Source organism: Chenopodium album, chromosome 2 (genome assembly GCF_948465745.1).
Source record: "Chenopodium album chromosome 2, dcCheAlbu1.1, whole genome shotgun sequence".
NCBI lineage: Eukaryota > Viridiplantae > Streptophyta > Magnoliopsida > Caryophyllales > Amaranthaceae > Chenopodium > Chenopodium album.
Window position 1 is genome coordinate 55,630,632 of NC_137835.1, and position 21,595 is coordinate 55,652,226.

Here is a 21,595-nt window from a genome sequence, read left to right on the forward strand (position 1 = left end):
CCTCCCCTAGATCATTAGGCCGCATATAAGGCTAAAACCGGGCCCAGTTCAGTAAATTGGCCATAACTTCCTCAATATTCATCGGAATTGGGCTTATAATATATCGTTGGAAAGCTCTTGTCAAGCCCCATCCAACTACACTACTATTGGACCCATATCATGAACCAACCAAACTGGACTGACTGTTTTCCTAAAATAATTTTTCAAAAACAGAGAGAAGAGAAAAGAAATTAAAACTATCTGCAACATTAAACTTTCCACACTTTCACTTCATTCGATTATGATTCGACGCAAAAGGTACTCATCACCGGGTTTGGTTTTGGGGAGACACAAATGGGTGTCTACAGAAGCCCCCACTTTGACTGAGTTTGGAGAAACACAAGTTTCGAAAACAAAAGTCAAAGTATCGATAGGGACGGAGAATGATTCAGAACGTTCTGCGATCCTAAAACACTCTTGTAACGCTGATACTTGCAAACTAGCGTTAGTTAAACAGATAAAAGAGTTAAGAAACGCGTATCTTGCACCGTCAAGCACACGTCTCTGAAAGAAACCGATTTGCTGCTTGTAGGGAATAATTTCAAGCCTTTAAAATCCCATTAGCTTGAACCCCACTGTGATCATACACTAAAGTACGGTGGCCTAACATGATACTAACGATCATAAATATTAGGAAGAAAATACAAAGCATCACAACAATCATATTTAATATTAAAATTACCCTAGACATGATACTACGAATATCATAATAACAATATAAACATGATTTCTACATCATAAAATCAATAAAAACCCTTAAAGCACTTACTTTGATGCCTCGTACCTCTTTCTAATAACAAAATACACACGTTAGTAACTTCAAGGAAAATAATAAACAAACAATTAAATTAAATAATTGAACGAGAGATTTGGGACCAAACCCTCAGAAATTAAAACCTTTCACGTCTAGGGCGAAGGCAACTTCGAATATGGCTAGGTGTTTCTAGATCTTACGAATGCGGAATTTTGTTTTAAAAAACAAAGGAAAGAAAGAATTGAATGTTTTAAGAGAGATGAATGACTTAGAGAATGCTAAAGAAAAACTTTTTAATGAAGAGAATTGGTGAGTGAAATCAATTGGTAATTGGTGAATGAAAACAGATTTTTTAATACGATATTTATAGAGAAAATCAACCAAAAAGATAAATTAAACAAAACAGAGTCTGACGCTCAGAAAACAGAGCTGGCACCAACCCTGGCTAGCTGGCGCCAGGCACCAACACTAGCGCCAGGCGCCAGTGGCTAGCGCCAGGTGCCAGGCCTGGTTCAAGGCGCCAAGGCCTGGGGTTAGGCGCCAAGCCTGATTCCAACGCGTTTTCGAAAATCCGATAAGTTTACCGTACTGGAGGATAAAATAATATAATTTCCTCGAAAATGCTATTTGATTTTAATTAAAACTCTGAAAAGTCAACAAAAGTCAATTTATCAATGCTAATTGAATTAGGAATGAAAAGAACCTTCTAGAAGAATCTAGAAGACTAAAACCATTCCTAATTGCATTAGGAATGATAAATCATATTAGGCCCTTCCCGAGATCATTGGGCCGTACATAAAGCTAAAACCGGGCCCAGTTTAGTAAATTGGCCATAACTTCCTCAATATTCATCGGAATTGGGCTTATAATATATCGTTGGAAAGGTCTTTGCAAGCCCCATCCAACTACACTACTATTGGACCCATATCATTGACCAACCAAACTGGATTGGCTGTTTTCTTAAAATAAGTTTTCAAAAACAGAAAGAAGAGAAAAGAAATTAAAACTTTCCGCAACACTAGACCTTTCCACACTTTCGTTTCATTCGATTATGATTCGACATGAAAGGTACTCATCACTGGGTTTGGTTTTGGGGAGACACAAATGGGTGTCTACAGAAGCCCCTACTTTGACTGAGTTTGGAGAAACGCAAGTTTCGAAAACAAAAGTTAAAGTAGCGATAGGGACGGAGAATGATTCAGAACGTTCTGCGACCCTAAATCAATCTTGCAACGCCGATACTTGCAAAACTAGCGTTAGTTAAACAGATAAAAGAGTTAAGAAACGCGTATCTTGCATCGTCGAGCACACGTCTCTGAAAGTAACCAATTGTCTTGATGACCTCCTGCAAGCTAGGGAATGACATGTTTGAAAACCGCTACGCCTGTAACTGCTTCCAAATTAGAAGATTGCTTCGCCTGAAACAATCCTCCTCCGCTTTGATAATATTCCACGTCCAAGGGAATACCATCGAAGATTATTTCTCTTGAAACAATCCTCATCTGCATTATGATCATCTTCCATGCCTAAGGAAATATGATCGAAGACAACTTCGCCCGAAATTACCTTCAGTTGTTTGTGACAACTCTCCACAATCTAGGGAAGGCCACCTTGCTGCTTTGACATTCTGAACAAAGAGCTCCTTTTTCCCGCTGTGATAGTCTTCGAAAAGATCACTGCTTTTTAATATTTGCTATGCCAGTACGTCGGCGCTTTGCTGCTTGTGAACCAGTATGTCGGTGCTTTTGCTGTGATGACAATCCTCTTTTCTTTGGGAATAGTTGCCAACATAACTCTTGTATGATGTATGAAAATCCGATTTAGGGAAAGTTGTCAATGCTTCGTAACAATCCGTCCTTGGGAATGTTGCCACGATGAAGCAAAAATCCGTATCTCGGAAAATTTGCCAAAATCCAATCTTTGGAAAAGTTGCCAATGCTTCGTAACAATCTTTCATAAGAACTTTGCTACGATCGGCATTCCACATCTTGGAATATAACTCTTGAAAGCAATCCACCTTGGAAATTTGCCAAACGCTATGCGACAATCCTTTTGGGGAAATATTGCCACTATTGACAATCAGCGTCTTGGAACATTTGCAAAAAAGAGTCGACCGACAATCCTCTTCGGGAAAATTTGCCACTTGCTGAAATGAATGACAATCCACATTGAGGAACTTTTGCTTACGACAATCCTTTGGGAAATTTTGCTATAAGGAACTGGGTGTGTGACAATCCAATCTTGGAAAACTTGTCGACGAGCCGATGAATGTATGACAATCCGAACTTGGAAAAAACTTGCCAAAATAAGAAGGAACACGACAATCCACGCTTGGAAACTTTGCCAGAGATGACAATCCAATCTTGGAAAAATTGTCGTTTGAGTGCTTGCTTTTGAACCGATGCTTTGGTGCTTGTAATGAGCCAATACTTAGGCGCTTAAGCTAAGTGAGATGATCTCTTATCAGGTTGATCACTTTATTGCGATTGTAATCAAACTGACTACTTAATCATGTCAAATTGCTTATAGGGGCTAACTGGCGTACCAAGGAACCCGAAATTGTTGTATGAGGTCGAAATCACCTTTCTGAGAGGCTTCGAGTTCTGTCGCTGTTGAAATATCTCTGGAGCCAAGAATTGGAGTAGGGTCTTCCCTATTGTAGACACCCATTTGTGTCTCCCCAAAACCAAACCCGGTGATGAGTGCCTTTCACGTCGAATCATAATCGAATGAAACAAAAGTGTGGAAAGGTCTAGTGTTGCGGAAAGTTTTATTTCTTTTCTCTTCTCCCTTTTTTTGAAAACTTTATTTTAAGAAAACAGCCAATCCAGTTTGGTTGGTCCATGATATGGGTCCAATAGTGGTGTAGTTGGATGGGGCTTGCAAAGACCTTTCCAACGATATATTATAAGCCCAATTCCGATGAATATTGAGGAAGTTATGGCCAATTTACTAAACTGGGCCCGGTTTGAGCTTTATGTACGGCCTAATGATCTAGGGGAGGGCCTAATATAATTTATCATTCCTAATGCAATTAGGAATGGTTTTAGTCTTCTAGAACATACTAGAAGGTTCTTTTCATTCCTAATTCAATTAGGACTCTTTGGAGTTTTAATCAAGATCAAATAGCATTTTCGATTGGAATTATATTATTTTATCTTCCAATACAGGAAATTTATCAGATTTTCGAAAACGCTTGGAACCAGGATTGGTGCCAGGCGCTAGCCATTGGTCCTGGCGCCAACTAGCCAGGGCTGGCGCCAAAGTGTTTTTGCGATCTCCAGACTCTGTTTTGTTAAATTATCTTTTTTGGATGATTTTCTCTATAAATATCGTATCAAAAACTCCGTTTTCATTCACCAAGAATCATCAATTCTCTTCTTCATTCATCAACTCTTTTCATTCACAAATTATTCATCAATTAGCATTCATCTACAATCAAACCATTCATCAACATCATTCATTCTTTGGTATTCTTTTTTAAACCTTGCTTTTTAACACAAAATTCCGCATTCACAAGATCTTGAAACACCTAGCCATATTCGAAGTTGCCTTCGTCCTAGACGTGAAGGGTTTAATTTCTGAGGGTTTGGTCCCAAATCTCTCTTTCAATTATTTAATTTAATTGTTTTGATTATTATTTTCCTTGAAGTTACTAACGTGTTGTTATTAGAAAGAGGTACGAGGTATCCAAGTAAGTACTTTATTGGTTTAATTGATTTATGATGTAGATATTATGTTTATATTGTTATTATGATTCCTAGTATCATGTCTAGGGTAACTTTAATATTAAATATGATTGCTATGATGCCTTTTATTCTCTTCCTAATATTTATTCATGTTAGTATCATGTTAGGGCTAAAGATTTGATTTTTATTGCTTAGTGACATGCTAGGGTTTGTTATTAATCTTGTTAGTATCATGCCTAGGATCTTGCTATGCTTTAACATGATTATTATGATTGATATTATTGTTATTATGATATTGATTATTTATTATGTTGCTTGATATGCATATTATTTATATTTATTGCTTGATCACACCTTTTATGCATGTTTAAAGGGAATTGGTACTTGCAATCACGCTTAATAAGATAATTAATAATCTTGTTAGGGTTAATGTGATTATAATTCAAGTGATCGCCAATAATAGTTTATTTGTGCATTAATATTCAACCAACATAGATTAAACAGGTTTAAGGTTAATCCTATTGATTGTATGTTAATCAGAAAGCGCACATGAATACGAGCAGAATAAAGTAGAGGCCTATTATTAGGGCAGGTTCAATCTCTTTTAGGTTGGATTTGTACCTTCATCCCCGAACCCTTATTTAGTTCATGACCTTATGGAGTTGACGATCTCTTGGATCGTTAAGGGGTGTAACCTTCACCTCGTGAATGGTTTACAAGTTCCTTAAAAACTTGTTGGCGACTCTTTTGCTCTATCTTCTTCCCTTTTGGACGCCACCGTACTTTAGTGTATGATCACAGTGGGGTTCAAGCTAGTGGGATTTTAAAGGCTTGAAATTATTCCCTACAGTTTTTGGCGACTCCATTGGGTAGGATTTCTATTTTAATTCCTTAATTTGTTTCGGCAATGATTTAGAATGAGTGGATGAGACTCGAAAAGTTCTAAGTATTTCATGTGCGTAATTTTGATTAACATTATTGTCATATAAATAAAAAAGTTCTCATTGGAAAGACCATCCGTAATGAGTAAAAAATATAGGATTTTACACGTAGGAAATTTGAGAAATGTCTTTCACAACTAGGACTGAAATAACACCGCGCGAAACTGGATGATTTTATTGAGCACAGAAAGCTGCTGAGGCATGTGGGATGTAGCGTCAGGGGCCAGAGCTTGGCGCCAAACTTTTAGCCGTACCGCCAGACGCCAGTATTGGCGCCAGGCGCTACAGTTAAAAGTTGGCGCCAGTCTCTGTTTGCTGGCGGCAATTTCCCCCAATACCGAGCCAGAAATATGCGTTCTAATTTCGACCGGTTTTTCGTATTATTTGCTCGATCCTACTTCCTGATTGAATTTTTTCTCATTTTTCTGAAACCCATATGTGTTCTACATATGGACATAACCCTCTGGGAATTCATGCTCTATCTACCCGATTGAACGCTCCTGGCAACAAAGGGTACATCTGAGAGGTTGAATTCACCAAACCATGGAAGTGAGTTTTTTCTAAAAACTCGCGGTGTCCTATTCACACGCGTTAACCCTTCACGGTTAGGCTTCTACGCGGTGCATCTGGACTATTAACCATGGACCCTATCTGACTAAACCATATCCCGAACTTTAGAGAACTAGAGCCATGGTTAGGTTGCGAACTCATTGCATCATATTGTGCCTACTTGACTAATTGTGCATTATTTGTTGTGCGTTCCTCTTAACCGTTTGTTAATTTGTGTTGAGATTAAAATTAATGACTTAAAGAAATTTGCCAAATTAATTAATTAATTAATTAATTTGAGTCAATAAAGTTTCTTTTTAATCGGAATTGACCTAGTACGACTTTAGGCATACCCCAGTTGACTAATAATACCGAAAACAGTCCCAGACCGAGGCTCCAATATTGGTGCCAAAATTTGAGCTGTAGCGCCACTGTATGGTGTGTAGCGCCAGACATTTTCTAAATTGTCTGGCGCCAATCACCATATTGTGACGCCAGTTCTGTCGCTTGGCCGACAGTTCGGATTATTTGTCGAGTCATCACCTAGAGTCTAATTAACCAGTTTACTAATTAATTCGGTTAATTTCCGCTGTCAATAACACCTTGTCATGTCATTAATCGATTCTGGTCACATAGTCTAGCCACATAGTCATGATACGAGTCTTAACGCACCATTTACACTCACTAGTCTTAGCACACAATTTGAGTACACATCACCATGACCATGTCTTAGGTTCATGCATGAGTCGGTCTTTCCGTCATTTGAGTTGAGGGTACATTCTATTCCTAATTCTTCATATCCCCCCATCTAAATCTTCTTCACATTCTTCCATCTTTCTTTACCTCCTCCATCCATTGCATGTTGAATAAAGTGTGAGTCAAATAATTAACAATAAGTATCCCCAAATTCCTTTCCCACAGTACTTGGTCGAGGAGAGAAGGGCGATTAATCAAGGACAACCTCTTTATTCAAGTCTTGCTTTTTGATAAACCGATTCGTCAAAAGAGGAAGGCTAAGAAGATAATGGCAACTCAAGAAGAAGTCAATGATCTTAAGAACCAATTGGCTACTGTGACTGAGGCACTGAAACTTCTCGCACTTAAGGTCGATAATCCCGTGAAGCAACAACAGATGGACCTCATGCAAGAGAGTCTAAGCAAGCTATCTAGTGACTATAAATTTCAGGGCATGAGTTCACAAGGGGTCTCGCTGGACAAAGAACTTCTTCCGCATAAGTTCAACGCCACCGACATCCCTAAATTCAAGGCAACAGATAACCCTTACTTCCATCTAAGAGCTTTTGAAACTATAATGAGCATTAAGGGTATCGATAAGAAGATTTTTCCCTCTCTGTTCTCACTATCTCTCGAAACCGTTTGTCAACAATGGTTCTTTTCTCTCGAGAAAGAAAAAACCTCTTCTTGGGAATCGATGACAAACGCTTTCATAGATAGATATAAGTGCAACATCCAAGACGAGACAGACCACAGACAACTTGAGATGTTAAAACAAAAGGAAAACGAAGGGTTCACGTCTTTCTTCAATAAATGGAGGGAAACTTCTGCTAATATGGTCAAGGCTCCTACCGAAAAAGAATCTGTGAGGATGTTTATCAAAAATTTCCAAGGGAAGTATTAAAAGCACTTAAAATACCAACACGACTTGAATACTTTCAAAGCTGTTTATAATATAGGCATTGACATTGAAGATGACCTTCTGAAAGATAATAGTGCAAGAGGAAAGAAGAGCGACTATCCTTCTTCTTCCTCTAGTGAGGTACATGCTACAAACAGCTCTAAACCACGAATCCAAAGATCAAAAAGGGTGTTCACTCCACTTGGTATAAGTTATGAAACAGCTTTTGAGAAGCTACATCACAAAGGACTAGTCATGCCCATAGGGCCCATCAAAGATCCGGTTCCAGAAGCTAGGCCACCTAAGTGGGACCCTAATAAGCACTGCAAATATCATCAAGGGAAGGGTCACGACACTGAAGAATGTTGGAAACTCAAAGAAGCTATTCAAGATCTGATCGATAACAATGAAACTTCCGAGATTCTAGCCATCGAAGATGACCAAGCATCCTTTGATCCATCACTTCTTATCACACCTGTAGGAGAACCTATGATCGAGACAGCTTATATGACCTCTCTCGATGAAGTGGCCATAATTGAGGAGAATGAAAGTCTTTTCTTAGATAATACCAAGGAAGACTCGTCAAGTCTAAAAGAGGACATTTGGAAACTACAAGATGTCATTGCCATGCTCTTGAATGTGGTAGAAGGATTAGCAAATCGGGTGATGGCCATTGAACAAAATTCTCGCCAAGGGTTTAATGAAGAACTCAATGCTCCTAAGCCACAGGAAAAACGGACCATTGTAGAATACACACCAATAGGAATGACTTACAATGAAGCTTTTGACTGTCTTCACGATCAAGGTCTCATTCACTCCATTGGTCCCAGTCAAGACCCTCCATCTGAAAAACGTTCTCCTAATTGGGACCCAAATTCCTATTGTCGATATCATAAAGGACGCGGTCACACTACTGAAAAGTGTCTTGCCCTCAAGGATCGTGTTCAAGACTTCATTGATTCAAATCTCCTTCATGTTCCTCCGCGCGACAAGAAGGCTAAGATTAGTAACAATGGTAACAGTGGCTGTAAAGGGAAGAAGAACGACTATCCTTCTTCTTCCGAAAACACCTACTCTAGTAATAGTATTGGTACTTTTGACCTTAGTGAGATCCTAGCCATGGGTAGTCGAAAGCAACCGAAAAGGGAATTTACCCCTATCGGAATTAGCTACGATGATGCTTTCAATCGACTCCATGCCAAGGGAATCATTACTCCCATTGGACCTACTAAAGATCCCCCACTTAAGAAAAGATCGCCTAGTTGGAATCCAGACGAACACTGCAAATACCACCAAGGTAGGGGTCATACTACTGAGAGTTGTTGGAAGCTAAAGGAGGCCATCCAGTATTTGATTGATAACAACAAGCTTCCCATACCTCCAGTTAACAAGAAGAGCGAGTAATGATAAGGGGAGCAACACAAGACAAGAGGCGAGCTGCAACGACAAGATTTCATGGCCTCTTTTTTCTATTTCTTTTTCATTTTTTCCTTTCCCCAATAAGTCTAGCATAGGCACCTTTCTTTTCCCATAGATTAATTTTTGTAGATTCTTTATTTATTTTCTTCTAATAAAATGAGCATTTATTTTCTTGCATATGATCATTTCATTATATTGCAAAAAAAAAAAATAAAAAAAAAAACATGTCGAATTAAGCACAAGGTATACCAATGATTTGAGGCACCCCTTGTAGCCACATCATATCTCCTTTCGCCCTTCAATTATACAAATCCTTTCTTCATAAACCACTTTGAGCCTCGTCCAACGATAGACCTTTCTTTTTTCAACCTACATCTACCTAACCCTGGGATGGGATGGTGTGCAACTTATGCAATTCTAAAAAGAGCTTGAGTGATTCAAAAAAAAAAAATAAACTAACAAGCAATAGGAAAATGAAAAAAAGTGTACAGAAGGGTAAGTGTTCCAATGTCTTTGATATGAAAATATCTTTGATAAGAACACGTCTCAGATTGCGTCTCTTATCGAGTGCTCGGTACCGTGCCTGAGAAACATGAATGCCAAGTGAGTGATAGACCGCATGATCGGGATTGCCCACACTTATAAAAATAAAATAAATGCTAAAGCAAAAGAAAGAGCTAAAAAAAAGAGTAGAAAACCTCCAACATGAAAATACAAATATTCAAAAGCAAGGTTGCACACCTTGGGGGCTTATCTAGGGTCTTGAGCCTTTATCCCCTTCTTCTTTAAACCTTTATCCTAACCACGTTACAACCCTTAAAAAGACCTTTTTGAGGTATACACACTTGTGCGAGGTTTGGCTAGAGCTACGTTCGGCCTGATTCCTAACGGATACGTAGGCAACCTCACATCGAGGTGCGGCTGTAATAAACATGCATTCATATTCACATTCACACACTTACACCATGATCATATCAAGGGATCTCCAATGCTCATCCCTATTCACTTAGAGCTAGACTTGGGGGCTTGATCCCTACATCATTAGCTTACCTAGCCTAAGAGTCACCACCATTTGACTCTTTTCAATAATATATTTTTTCACACACTTAGCTCTTGCGGCCTAACTTTAGTGTCACTTTCACACACTGCACACATACATGACCAAATATACTCCCCTTAGGAACCCTTTGTCATGAAACCTTGACATTGAAGCATGCCTTGTCATATCAAAATCGCTCATCAATCGTAATCATCATTGCATCACGAAGTATGAAGTGCTTAGCCTCCGTGCCTAAGTTACCCAAATGCTTTCATCATTGAGTCAACAGTTGAGATAGCCTAGGATGAATTAATCCTTGAACCTTGAGAGATAGTATCAAACAACATTTGACTAAGCTCATTCAACATGCATCTTCAAACTTTTGATTTTCTTTTTCACGTCTTTCTTTTTCGGGAGAAAGTCGGTACCCCCCACAAAAATGACGGAAATTTTTGCTTTTTTGCATTTTTTTTTAGTCGCACGATCACATAACAATGCACACACGAGTCATGTACACATTGAGTCATGTCGTGACCATATCACTTTGATTTGAGTCTAACACATGTGTCATTACACTTCGAGTCGAGTCAACCTCGAGTCAGTCAAACATATCGAGTCAAGTATATACCTTGAGTCATGGCAAGTCGATGATTCAAGTAACATTAAACCTTAGGTCAACCCTAAGATAATTAAGCCTTAGGTCACCCCTAAGATGGCTAAAGAAATTGGCGAAGTTCTATAGTCAAAAATAAATACAGGTGCAGCAGAACAGGGAATACCCTATCACAGCGTTCGGCGACAGAATCAATTCTTGGCGCTAGAAATATCTCAACAACGACAGAGCTCGAAGCCTCTCAGAAAGGTGATTTCGACTTCATACAGCAATTTCGGGTTCCTTGGTACGCCAGTTAGCCCCTATAAGCAATTTGACATGATTAAGTAGTCAGTTTGATTACAATTGCAATAAGTGATCGACCTGATGAAAGATCGTCTCACTTAGCTTAAAGCGCCTAATCACGGAGACACCGACATACTGGTTTTAGCGAAAGCAAAGTTCAGGCGAGCTTTAGATATCGACAAACGTTGGTCTTCGGAAATTTTTCTTCAGAACATTATCGCAACAAACATTCAAGCACCGAAGCTCTATTGTTCAGAGACGCGTGGACATTTCTTTCAAGCTCTTTTGTTCAGAGATGCGTGGACATTTCCTTTCAAAGCTCTTTTGTTCAGAGACGCGTGGACATTTCTTTCAAGCTCTTTTGCTCAGAGACGCGTGGGCATATCACTCAAAAGCTCTATTGTTCAGAGACGCGTGAACATTTCCATCAAAGCTCTATTGTTCAGAGACGCGTGAACATTTCCATCAGAATCTCTTTTGCTCCAGAGACACGTGGACATTTCCTTTCAAAGCTCTTTTGTTCAGAGACGCGTGGACATTTCTTTCAAGCTCTTTTGTTCAGAGACGCGTGGACATTTCTTTCAAAGCTCTTTGTTCAGAGACGCGTGAACATATCAAAAAGAAGCTCTTTGTTCAGAGATGAGTGAACATCGAAACGGCGGGATGGCATTCTCTAGCTTGCAGGGGGTCCTCAAAACAATACGGCAAAAAATTGGTTACTTTCAGAGACGTGTGCTCGACGGTGCAAGATACGCGTTTCTTAACTCTTTTATCTGTTTGACTAACGCTATTTTGCAGGTATTGGCGTTACAAGAGTGATTTAGGATCGCAGAACGTTCTGAATCATTCTCCGTCCCTATCGTTACTTTGGCTTTCGTTTTCGAAACTTGCGTTTCTCCAAACTCAGTCAAAGTGGGGGCTTCTGTAGACACCCATTTGCGTCTCCCCAAAACCAAACCCGGTGATGAGTGCCTTTCACGTCGAATCATAATCGAATGAAACGAAAGTGTGGAAAGGTCTAGTGTTGCGGAAAGTTTTATTTCTTTTCTCTTCTCCCTTTTTTTGAAAACTTTATTTTAAGAAAACAGCCAATCTAGTTTGGTTGGTCCATGATATGGGTCCAATAGTGGTGTAGTTGGATTGGGCTTGCAAAGACCTTTCCAACGATATATTATAAGCCCGATTCCGATGAATATTGAGGAAGTTATGGCCAATTTACTAAACTGGGCCCGGTTTGAGCTTTATGTACGGCCTAATGATCTAGGGGAGGGCCTAATATAATTTATCATTCCTAATGCAATTAGAAATGGTTTTAGTCTTCTAGAACATTCTAGAAGGTTCTTTTCATTCCTAATTCAATTAGGACTCTTCAGAGTTTTAATCAAGATCAAATAGCATTTTCGATTGGAATTATATTATTTTATCTTCCAATACAGGAAATTTATCAGATTTTCGAAAACGCCTGGAACCAGGATTGGCGCCTGGCGCTAGCCATTGGTCCTGGCGCCAACTAGCCAGGGCTGGCGCCAAAGTGTTTTTGCGATCTCCAGACTCTGTTTTGTTAAATTATCTTTTTTGGATGATTTTCTCTATAAATATCGTATCAAAAACTCCGTTTTCATTCACCAAGAATCATCAATTCTCTTCTTCATTCATCAACTCTTTTCATTCACAAATTATTCATCAATTAGCATTCATCTACAATCAAATCATTCATCAACATCATTCATTCTTTGGTATTCTTTTTTAAACCTTGCTTTTTAACACAAAATTCCGCATTCACAAGATCTTGAAACACCTAGCCATATTCGAAGTTGCCTTCGTCCTAGACGTGAAGGGTTTAATTTCTGAGAGTTTGGTCCCAAATCTCTCTTTCAATTATTTAATTTAATTGTTTTGATTATTATTTTCCTTGAAGTTACTAACGTGTGTATTTTGTTATTAGAAAGAGGTACGAGGCATCCAAGTAAGTACTTTATTGGTTTAATTGATTTATGATGTAGATATCATGTTTATATTGTTATTATGATTCCTAGTATCATGTCTAGGGTAACTTTAATATTAAATATGATTGCTATGATGCCTTTTATTCTCTTCCTAATATTTATTCATGTTAGTATCATGTTAGGGCTAGAGATTTGATTTTTATTGCTTAGTGACATGCTAGGGTTTGTTATTAATCTTGTTAGTATCATGCCTAGGATCTTGCTATGCTTTAACATGATTATTATGATTGATATTATTGTTATTATGATATTGATTATTTATTATGTTGCTTGATATGCATATTATTTATATTTATTGCTTGATCACACCTTTTATGCATGTTTAAAGGGAATTTGTACTTGCAATCACGCTTAATAAGATAATTAATAATCTTGTTAGGGTTAATGTGATTATAATTCAAGTGATCGCCAATAATAGTTTATTTGTGCATTAATATTCAACCAACATAGATTAAACAGGTTTAGGGTTAATCATATTGATTGTATGTTAATCAGAAAGCGCACATGAATACGAGCAGAATAAAGTAGAGGCCTATTATTAGGGCAGGTTCAATCTTTTTTAGGTTGGATTTGTACCTTCATCCCCGAACCCTTATTTAGTTCATGACCTTATGGAGTTGACGATCTCTTGGATCGTTAAGGGGTGTAACCTTCACCTCGTGAATGGTTTACAAGTTCTTTAAAAACTTGTTGGCGACTCTTTTGCTCTATCTTCTTCCCTTTTGGACGCCACCGTACTTTAGTGTATGATCACAGTGGGGTTCAAGCTAGTGGGATTTTAAAGGCTTGAAATTATTCCCTACACCTATTCTGCTGCACCTGTATTTATTTTTGACTATAGAACTTTGCCAATCTCTTTAGCCACCTTAGGGTTGACCTAAGGCTTAAAATTATCTTAGGGTTGACCTAAGGTTTAGCGTTGCTTGACTCATCGACTTGACACGACTCAAGGTATAAACTTGACTCGATATGATTGACTGACTCGAGGTTGACTCGACTTGAAGTGAAGCAACACGTGTGACTCGTGACCCGTGTGTGCATTGTAATGTGATCGTGCGACTCAAAAATGCAAAAAGCAAAAATTTTCTGTTATTTTTGTGGAGGGTACCGACTTTCTCCCGAAAAAAGAAAGACGCGAAAAGAAATTGAAGGTTTTCGAATGCATGTTGAATGAGCTTAGTCAAATGTCATTTGATACTATCTCTCAAGGTGCAAGGATTAATCCATCCTAGGCTATCTCAAATGAAAGTATTAGGGTAACTTAGGCACGGAGGCTAAGCACTTCATATATATACTTCGTGATGTAATGACAATTGTGATTGATGAGTGATGTTGACATGACAAGGCATGCTTCAGCGTTGTGATTTCATGACAAAGGGTTCCTAATGGAAGATATATTTGGTCATGTATCTGTGCGGTGTGTGAAAGTGACACTAAAGTTAGGCCGCAAGTGCTAAGTGTGTGGAAAGATATTATTTAAAAGAGTCAAATGGTGGTGACTCTTAGGCTAGATAAGCTAATGATGTTGGGATCAAGCCCCCAAGTCTAGCTCTACGTGGAAAGGGATGAGCATAGGATATCCCTTGATATGATCATGGTGTAAGTGTGTGAATTTGAATATGAATGCATGTTTATTATGGCCGCACCTCGATGTGAGGTTGCCTACGTATCCGTTAGGAATCAGGCCGAACGTAGCTCTAGCCGAACCTCGCACAAGTGTGTATACCTCAAAAAGGTCTTTTTAAGGTTTGTAACGTGGTTAGGCTAAAGGCTATAAAAGAAAGGGATAAAGGCTCAAGACCCTCGATAAGCCCCCAAGGTGTGCAACCTCACTTTTGAATTTTTATATTTTTATGCTTGAGTTTCTACTCTCTTTTTTAGCTCACTTTTATCTTTTACTTTAGCATCTATTTTATTTTTAAGTGTGGGCAATCCCGATCATGCGGTCTATCACTCACTTGGCATTCATGTTTCTCAGGCACGGTACCAAGCACTCGATAAGAGACGCAATCTGAGACGTGTTCTTATCGAAGATACTTTCATATCAAAGACATTGGAACACTTACCCTTTTGTACACTTGTTTTCGTTTTTTTATTATTGCTTATTTTTTGCTATTGCTTTCTTTTGAATTTGCTCAAGCTTTCTTTAGAATTGCATAAGTTGCACACCATCCCATCCCAAGGTTAGGTAGATGTAGGTTGAAAAAAGAAAGGTCTATCGTTAGACGAGGCTCAAAGTGGTTTATGAAGAAAGGATTGCATATTTGAAGGGTGAAATGAGATATGATGTGGCTACAAGGGGTGCCTCAAATCATTGGTATACCTTGTGCTTAATTCGACATGGATTTTTTTTTTTAATGCAATGCAATGTGGTGATCATATATAAGGAAATAAATGCTCATATTTATTAAAAGAAAATAAAGAATCTACAAGATTAATCTAAGGGAAAAGAAAGGTGCCTATGCTAGACTTATTGGGGAAGGAAAAAATGAAAAAGAAATAGAAAAAGAGGTCATGAAATCTTGTCGTTGAAGCTCGCCTCTGTCTTGTGTTGTTTGCTCCGACATCATCCAGTCTTCTCGCTAGCTAGAGGCAATGGGATCTTATTTGCCTCTATGAGATCTTGAATGAGGTTTTGAAACCTGTAGCATTCATCAGTAGTATGACCACGCCCTCGATGGTACTTGCAATAGGAGTTTGGATTCCATCTCGAAGATCAATTTTCTGGTGTCGGATCCTCGGTAGGGCCAATAGGTTTGATTAATCCTCGATCGTAAAGATGATCGAAAGCCGCATCGTAGGTCATTCCAATGGGTGTGAACTCTCGCCTGGGTTTCCTTTTAGGTCCTTGATTATCCATGGCTAAGACATCATTATGGTCAAAGGTACTAACATTATTACTAGAGTGGGCATTTTCGCAAGAAGAAGGATTGTCGCTCTTCTTTCCTTTCCAGCCACCGTGGTTACTATTGTTAGTAGCTTTTTGTTTTGCGAGGTCATCTTCGATTTCAATTCCGATGTCATAAACGGCCTTGAAAGTATTCAGATTGTGTTGATATTTCAAATGCTTCGAATACTTCTCTTGAAGATTCTTGATAAACATCCTCACAGACTCCTTTTCGGTGGGGACCTCAATCATCTTGATGGAAGTTTCCCTCCATTTATTAAAGAAAGAAGTAAAGCCTTCATTCTCTTTTTGTCTTAGCATCTCAAGTTGTCTATGATCGATTTCAACTTGGATATTGCACTTGTATCTATCAATGAAAGCGTTTACTATCGATTCCCAGGTAGAGGTTTTCTCCTTATCAAGGGAGAAGTACCATTGTTGGCAAACGATTTCAAGAGATAGTGAGAACAGAGAGGGAAAAACCTTTTTATCGATACCCTAAATACTCATTATGGTTTCGAAAGCTCTTAGATGAAAGTAAGGATAATCCGTTGCCTTGAATTTTGGGATGTCGTTGGCATTGAACTTCTGCGGAAGAAGATCTTTATCCACCGAGACCCCTTGTGATGTAAGCTCTTGAAACTTGTAATCGCTAGACAACTTGCTTAGGCTTTCTTGCATGAGGTCCATCTGTTGTTGCTTCACGGGATCATCGATCCTAAGTGCGAGAAGCTTCAATGTCTCAGTCACAGTAGCCAGTTGGTTCTTAAGATCATTGACTTCTTCTTGAGTTGCCATTATCTTTTTAGCCTTCCTCTTTTGACGAATCGGTTTATCAAAAAGTGAGACTTGAATAAAGAGGTTGTCCTTGATTAATCGCCCTTCTCTCCTTGACCAAGTACTGTGGAAAAGGAATTTGGGGATACTTATTGTTAATTATTGGACTCAAACTTTATTCAACATGCAATGGATGGAGGAAGTGAAAAAATAATGGAATAGAATGTGAAGGAAGATTTAGGTGGAGGGATATGAAGAATTAGGAATAGAATGTACCCCCCAACTCAAATGACGGAAAGACCGACTCACTCGTGTCATGACCATGTGGCTAGACTATGTGACTAAACTCGATTGATGACTCGACAAGGTGTTATTGACAGCGAAAATTAACCGAATTAATTAGAAAACTGGTTAATTAGACCCTAGGTGATGACTCGACCAATAATCTGAACTGTCGGCCAAGCGACAGGACTGGCGTCACACTGTGGAGCTTGGCGCCAGACAACATAGCTGTCGTCAGACGCTACACTCCATAGTGTGGCGCTACAGCTCAGACCTTGGCGCCAATATTGGAGCTTCGGTCTGGGACTGTTTTCGGTGTTATTAATCAACTGGGGTATGCCTAAAGTCCTACTAGGTCAATTCTGATTAAAATACTAGACTTTATTGACTCTAATTAATTAATTAATTAGGCAACGTTCTTTAAGCCATTAATTTATTTAGTCTTAACACAAGTCAACAAACGGTTAAGAGAAACATAGAATATATATGCACAACCAATAATGCACAATTAGTCAAGTAGGCACAATATGATGCAATGTGTTTGCAACCTAACCATGGCTCTAGTTCTCTAAAGTTCGGGATATGGTTTAGTCAAAAAGGGTCCATGGTTAATTGTCCGGATGCACCGCACGGAAGCCTAACCATGAAGGGTTGGCACGAGTGGATGGGACACCGCGAGTTTTAGGAAAAACTCGCTTCCATGGTTTGGTGAATTCAACAATCTCGGATGTACCCTTTGTTGCACGGAGCGTTCAATCGGGTAGATGGAGCATGAATTCCCAGAGGGTTATGTCCATATGTAGAACACATATGGGTTTCAGAAAAGTGAGAAAAAATTCAATCAGGAAGTAGGATCGAGCAAACAATACGAAAAACCGGTCGAAATTAGAACGCATATTTCTGGCTCGGTATTGGGGGAAATTGGCGCCAGCAAACAGAGAATGGCGCCAGTTTTTAACTGTAGCGCCTGGCGCCAATGCTGGCGTCTGGCGCTACGGCTAAAAGTCTGGCGCCAAGCTCTGGCCTCTGACGCTACTTCCCACATGCCTCAGCAGCTTTCTGTGCTCGATAAAATTTCCCAGTTTCGCGCGGTGTTATTTCAGTCCTAGTTGTGAAAGACGTTTCTCAAATTTCCTATGTGAAAAATCCTATGTTTTTAACTCATTACGGATGGTCTTTCCAATGAGATCTTTTTTATGCATATGACAATATTGTTAATCAAAATTACGCACATGAAATACTTAGAACTTTTCGAGTCTCATCCACTCATTCTAAATCATTGCCGAAACAAATTCAGGAATTAAAATAGAAATCCTCCCCAGTGGAGTCGCCAAAAAACTGTAGGGAATAATTTCAAGCCTTTAAAATCCCACTAGCTTGAACACCACTGTGATCATACACTAAAGTACGGTGGCGTCCAAAGGGAAAGAAGATAGAGCAAAAGAGTCGCTAACAAGTTTTTTAAGGAACTTGTAAACCGTTCACGAGGTGAAGGTTACACCCCTTAACGATCCAAGAGATCGTCAACTCCATAAGGTCATGAACCTAATAAGGGTTCGGGGATGAAGGTACAAATCCAACCTAAAAGAGATTGAACCCGCCCTAATAATAGGCCTCTACTTTATTCTGATCGTATTCATGTGCGCTTTTTAATTAACATGCAATCAATAAGTTTAACCCTAAACCTGTTTAATCTATGTTGGTTGAATATAATGCACAAATAAATCTATTATTGGCGATCACTTGAATTATAATCAAATTAACCCTAAACAAGATTATTAATATCTTATTAAGCGTGATTACAAGTACCAATTCCCTTTAAATATGCATAAAAGGTGTGATCAAGCAATAAATATAAATCATCAAGCAACATAATAATAATCAATATCATGAATAATAATTATAATCATAATAATAATATCATCAAAATAAATTAATCGTCATCAAAATAATAATAATAATAACATCTATAATCATCATAAATTATAACAATTATAATTATAATCATGTTTATGTTAATATTAAAGCATAATAATAATAGCAAGATCCTAGGCATGATACTAACAAGATTAATAACAAACTCTAGCATGTCACTAAGCAATAAAAATCAAATCTTTAGCCCTAACATGATACTAACGATCATAAATATTAGGAAGAAAATAGAAAGCATCACAACAATCATATTTAATATTAAAATTACCCTAAACATGATACTAGGAATATCATAATAACAATGTAAACATGATTTCTACATCATAAAATCAATAAAAACCCTTAAAGCACTTACTTTGATGCCTCGTACCTCTTTCTAATAACAAAATACACACGTTAGTAACTTCAAGGAAAATAATAAACAAACAATTAAATAAAATAATTTAAAGAGAGATTTGGGACCAAACCCTCAGAAATTAAAACCTTTCACGTCTAGGGTGAAGGCAACTTCGAATATGGCTAGGTGTTTCTAGATCTTGTGAATGAGGAATTTTGTATTAAAAAACAAAGGAAAGAAAGAATTGAATGTTTTAAGAGAGATGAATGACTTAGAGAATGCTAAAGAAAAACTTGTGAATGAAGAGAATTGGTGAGTGAAATCAATTGGTAATTGGTGAATGAAAACGGATTTTTTAATACGATATTTATAAAGAAAATCAACCAAAAAGATAAATTAAACAAAACAGAGTCTAACGCTCAGAAAACAAAGCTGGCGCCAACCCTGGCTAGCTGGCGCCAGGCACAAACACTAGCACCAGGCGCTAGTGGCTAGCGCCAGGCGCCAGGCCTGGTTCCAGGCGCCAAGGCCTGGGGTTAGGCGCCAAGCCTGATTCCAACGCGTTTTCGAAAATCCGATAAGTTTACCGTACTTGAGGATAAAATAATATAATTTCCTCGAAAATGCTATTTGATTTTGATTAAAACTCTAAAAAGTCAACAAAAGTCAATTTATCAATGCTAATTGAATTAGGAATGAAAAGAACCTTGTAGAAGAATCTAGAAGACTAAAACCATTCCTAATTGCATTAGGAATGATAAATCATATTAGGCCCTCCCCGAGATCATTGGGCCGTACATAAAGCTCAAACCGGGCCCAGTTTTGTAAATTGGCCACAACTTCCTCAATATTCATTGGAATTGGGCTTATAATATATCGTTGGAAAGGTCTTTGCAAGCCCCATCCAACTACACTACTATTGGACCCATATCATGGACCAACCAAACTGGATTGGCTGTTTTCTTAAAATAAGTTTTCAAAAACAGAGAGAAGAGAAAAGAAATAAAAACTTTCCGCAACACTAGACCTTTCCACACTTTCGTTTCATTCGATTATGATTCGACGTGAAAGGTACTCATCGCTGGGTTTGGTTTTGGGGAGACACAAATGGGTGTCTACACTGCTGCTTTACTGTTGTTTTGATGACCTCCTGCCAAGAGAATGCCATCCCGCTTGAAAACCGCTACGCTTGTAACTGCTTCCAATATTGAAGATTGCTTCGCTTGAAACGATCTTCTTCCGCTTTGATAATACTCCACGTCCAAGGGAATACTATCGAAGATTGCTTCGCTTAAAACAATCCTCTTCCGCATTGATAATATTCCATGTCCAAGGGAATACTATCGAAGATTGCTTTGCTTGAAACAATCCTCTTCCGCATTGATAATATTCCACGTCCAAGGGAATACTATCGAAGATTGCTTCGCTTGAAACAATCCTCATCCGCATTGATAATATTCCACGTCCAAGGGAACACTATCGAAGATTGCTTCACTTGAAACAATCCTCAGTTGTTTTTGACAACTCTCCACAATGTAGGGAACGTCATCTTGTTGTTTCGATGTTCACTCTTCTCTGAACAAAGATACTCTTTTTTTTGGATATGTTCACGCGCCTCTGAAAAAAGAGCTTCTTCTATTTTTAATATGTCCACGCGTCTCTGAACAAAGAGCTTGAAATACATGTTCATGCGTCTCTGAACAAAGAGCTTCTTCTTTTTTTAATATGTCCATGTGTCTCTGAACAAAGAGCTTGAAATACATGTTCACGCGTCTCTGAACAAAGAGCTTATTTTTTAATATGAACTTCTGAATGATGCGTCCACGCGTCTCTGAACAATAGAGCTTTGATGGAATGTCCACGCGTCTTTGAACAAAAGAGCTTGAAAGGATTGTCCACGCGTCTCTGAACAAAAGAGCTTGAAAGAAATGTCCACGCATCTCTGAACAATAGAGCTTGGATAATATGCCCACGCGTCTCTGGAGCAAAGAGCTTTGATGATATGTCCACGCGTCTCTGAACAATATAGCTTTGATAAAATGCCCACGCGTCTCTAGAGAAAAGAGCTTGATAATAGGATGCCCACACGTCTCTGGGAAAAAGAGCTTGAATAATATGCCCACGCGTCTCTGGAGCAAAGAGCTTTGATGATATGTCTACGCGTCTTTGAACAAGGAGCTTCGATGATTGAACGTTTGTTGCGATAATATTCCGCAGAAAAATTTCCGAAGACCAACGCTGGTCGATCTCTAAAGCTCACTTGAACTTTGCTTCCGCTAAAACCAGTATGTCGGTGTCTCCGTGATAAGCCAACGCTTAGGCGCTTTAAGCTAAGTGAGACGATCTTTTGTCAGGTCGATCACTTAGACTGTAATCAAACCGACTACTTAATCATGTCAAATTGCTTATA